General features: G+C 31.6%; 1 protein-coding gene across 1 annotated transcript in view; it reads left to right on the top strand.

The window, feature by feature from the left end:
* The first annotated feature begins 1,391 nt into the window (after positions 1 to 1,391).
* LOC144968744 (uncharacterized) overlaps positions 1,392 to 4,466 on the top strand; it is a 25,278-nt gene continuing 22,203 nt past the window's right edge. Inside the window, exon 1 of the mRNA XM_078907382.1 lies at positions 1,392 to 1,825. The gene's annotated coding sequence lies outside the window, so the exon portion shown is untranslated. The remainder of the gene's footprint in view (positions 1,826 to 4,466) is intronic.

Below are 4,466 nucleotides of genomic sequence, written 5' to 3'. Positions count from 1 at the left end.
CAATGAGGTCAATCAGGTAGTCGTCGAGTGTGGAGATTTAATGACTTTTGAATTTTCAGCTAAATGTTCGGTACCGTGTTGTGGTTGTTGTTATTGCTGAACACATGTACCTATTTGTAGAAACACTGAGTCTTAAATTGGTGAATTTCTACTCTTGACCAGTCTACATTAAATTTATGTAATCCTCTTTGGCATAAACACAAGCTATTTCTATAATTTTAGCAATCAAAATAATGTTGGAAGGTAATGTTCACTTTAATTTGTATTTTCACCAGTAATATGTATTGGTAGTAATAAAATGTAGATGTCTGATAGTTAAGGATTGCTATTCGTTCCTTCATATTCGGATACTGTGTGTATATATTTTACGTTTCAATTAAGCGAAATAGAAGAAGAAGAAGAAGAAGAAGAAGAAGAAGAAGAAGAAGAAGAAGAAGAAGAAGAAGAAGAAGAAGAAGAAGAGGAAGAAGAAGAAGAAGAAGAAGAAGAAGAAAAGAAGAACATAAATCAGAATACTTCCATTGACGGCTTCCAACAATTCTGTCATCAATACAACCAGAAAACATAACAAAATAATAATCACTCATTGTCCACTTTGACGATTTCATCTACGGTGACAAGTGTTCACCACAAAGTGTCTGTGTTAATAGGCTTCAACAGTCATGACGTCACTTCCCTCGTAATGACGCATAGTAACATAGTAACTGGTTCCGAACTATCGGAACAAAATGGATCATAAAAGTGTATCGAGAGGAGAAAAACATTATAAATATGATCATGTTTTCACTTTTGCACATTCTCATCACATGATATGTGAAAAAGTTCTAACCAGCATGAAGAATAAAAAGTACCGATTTCTTTGCTTAGAATCAAACTGCTCCGTATTAAGCCCGGTTATTGTTTTAATTTGAATAAGCTAAAGGAGAGTATAGGTTATCTGCCTTACGAGATAACGCTTCAAGGACTGTGAATACTATGGCCTAGTTTTCACATTGTACACACATTAATTTGAAATTCAAAACAGAAAAGGAATAAAATAGTGTGTAGTTCAATAATCCGATCAGACTTGAATATCACTCTATCAAGCCAGCATGAAGAATAAAAAGTACCGATTTTCTTTGTTTAGAACCAAGCTGCTCGTTGCTGGGCGGACGTGACATCAGGCTATTTAATCCAATTATTACACTACTCATTAATACATACATGGACACTAACACATCCATACACAAACAAGCAAACATACACACACTCACACACTCACACATTCACACACACACACACACACACACACACACAATTACGTCCTTCAACGATAGAGATAATAGTTTAAACAAGCATCCATGTCAATAGCTTGACAGGCATAGCAACTAGAGGTCACAAAGGAACCATCAATTTATCCACTCAAGTGTTTTGAGCTCGATGCAATACATGAGTGGTTTATACACTCTCCAAACATGACACAAAACAGTCGGAAGACGTGTAAAGTCCGGTTATTGTTTTATTTGAATAAGCTAAAGGAGAATATAGGTTATCTGCCTAACGCGATAACGCTTCAAGGGCTGTCAATACTATGTCCTTGTTTTCACATTGTAAACACATTAATTTGAAATTCAAAACAGAAAAGGAATAAAATAGTGTGTAGTTCAATAAAAATCCGTTCAGACTTGAATATCACTCTATCAAGGTTTGAGAATCCAGCCATGCATCATAACTCATGGTTATAAATAAAGTTTCTTTCTCAAATTCTCCCGCTCTTTCATGTGTTTAATTATTTCTAGGAATACAATACTTGTGATTTTTTGACATCATCAGGAGTTATCAATATGTAAGTAATTATAAATTCATGACATTTAATTAATACATGGGTTACATACTTCGTGTAATTACAATTAGTTTATAACTGGAATTTATATTTTTGTTTTGAGAACATTTGTCTGATGTCACGTCGCCCAGCAACGGCGAGCAGCGAAACAAAGAAAATCGGTACTTTTATTCTTCATGCTGGCTAGAACTTTTCATATATCATGTGATCAGAATGAATAAAAGTCAAATCATGATCATATTTATAATGTTTTTCTCCTCTGGATACACTTTTATGCTTGTCGGAGAAATATTTCAGAAGGGCGTCCGCCATGTTCCGATAGTTTAGAGCCAGTTACTAAGTTACTATGCAACATTACGAGGGAAGTGACGTCATGACTGTTGGAGCCAATTGATTGCTGCAAATTCTCTTAAAGATACTTTAAATATTCAAATGGGACCACCCTTGCTTCGATTAGATATCCATTAATAGAACAATAAATGTATTTGTGTCACCTACAAGAAAAACCAGACTACTTTCCGCTATGGATCTTATCCAGTTCGTTAACATTTCTACCCGTCTGATGCAAGTCAACGAGATTTTTGCGACTTACTTCGATTTTATAATGGCCACTTAGAATTTTAAAATCAATTTTCATCAAAATCTAAGAGTAACGACGGGATTTTGAGCCGAAAATTATTAACTCCAAGGAAGTTGAATTTAATATCTTGACAGACAATACTGGCGTGGTACTTTGAAGATGTTTTTTTTTTAATTTGGCTAGAAAACTCGGTCGATAAAATGACCCTCATCCAGTTAAACAGCTCTCAAACCTGCTAGAATTACCACGCTTGAGAGTTCTTAATAAGGATTTGGCCCTTTTTATCGATCGATATTTGAAGATAAAATATTTAAAATACGTTGCTCTTGTTGTTTTTTTTTAGAGTGCGGCAGAATTAGCGGTTCAGTAAAATGCTTACCAGCCTTCCCCACATATTATGTCACCAATCACGTTAATCCGATATAATTTCAGGGTGAAATAAAACCGTATGCCAAGTCACGGAATTCTTTTAATATAGTAGTGATCATAAGTAACGTTATATGTATTTTTGTTTTCTGTCACCCTCTTCACATACAATGTAAATCCACAAATGTTATATATCAAGTGAAACAGAAATGGTAGCGGATTCATAAAATCACACATTTATTAACTTGCGAGACGCCATTGCTGTATACAATAATGGCAAATTTTTGAAAACTGAAAATCGCAAGTTGGCAGAAATGTTTATTTAATTATTATTCGGCGTGGTCCTCTTCAGAATCTAGCATCTAACTCGATGCCTCATGGATGTTATTCGATTTTTGAAAGTTTCTGCAGTAGTCTTCTCGGTCCAACTTACAATAGCAAAAAGTTCATTGTTGTCTCTGGGAAGAAATGGTTATGTTCTCTCTGCTTAATCGCCACCCTCAAGATTCTAGACTAGGGATTAATAGGTTAATTCAATACACCTGAAGGATTTTATAAGTACTATAGAATAAGAAAAAATATTGAGGAATTCTATAATATACAGTAAAGTTGAAAGCTATTTTAAGCTATTTTGATAATCTTGAAGGCAAGGCTCAATGATAATAACAACTACAAATAATAACAACAACAACAACAACAACAACAACAACAATAATATAATAAAAGTAACAATAGTAATAATAATAATAATAATAATAATAATAATAATAATAATAATAATAATAATAATAATAATAATAATAATAATAATAATAATAATGATGATGATGATGATGATGATAATGATAATAATAATAATAATAATAATAATAATAATAATAATAATAATAATAATAATAATAATAATAATAATAATAAAATAATAATAATATAATAATAATAATAATAATAATAATAATAATAATAATAATAATAATAATAATAATAATAATAATAATAATAATAATAATAATAATAATAATAATAATAATCTAAATTATACCTGATGATGATGATGATGATGATGATGATGATGATGATGATGATGATGATGATCATGATGATGATGATGATGATGATGATGATGATGATGATGATGATCATGATGATGATACTTATATTAATATTGATAATGATAATAATACATTTTCGTGAATATTGATTGCTTAGTTGCCAGAATGTGGGCAGGGCAATGCTTATAGGTACACCTATATCTTGTGGAATGCAGAGGCTCATGATTGTTATGCAATTTAAATCTGAAAAAACGTTTTGGATTCAATTGGAATCATTATGGCACTCCACAGCATTTTCTCTTGGTTCAATACATAGGAAGCAATATCATCTCATATAAAGTCATAGAATGAAATTCATATAGAGCAAACAATGAATAAGAGATAAAATTACCAAATTTAATTTTTATTTTCAATGTATTTTATTTAACTGCTGGTATTAAATGAAAATTTGAAATTAAGATAGCTGGGTCTAATATATGTAAATGTGCAAGTTATTTAGAGAGTAGCTAGTAAGCACTTGTTACAGTTTGCGCCTTCATGTTACAGAAACAGGAAAAACTCTAGTTCCATGAGCATTATGACTCTAAAAGACCACATATTTCAATGAAGGGTGAAATACCTTTCAATGTTTTAATAATGACCTTTG

The sequence above is a fragment of the Berghia stephanieae genome, chromosome 3 (genome assembly GCF_034508935.2).
Source record: "Berghia stephanieae isolate SIO BIC M18660-M18661 chromosome 3, UCSD_Bste_1.3, whole genome shotgun sequence".
NCBI lineage: Eukaryota > Metazoa > Mollusca > Gastropoda > Nudibranchia > Aeolidiidae > Berghia > Berghia stephanieae.
Note: the sequence above shows the minus strand (reverse complement) of the source record. Positions and strands in the feature narration are given on the sequence as shown.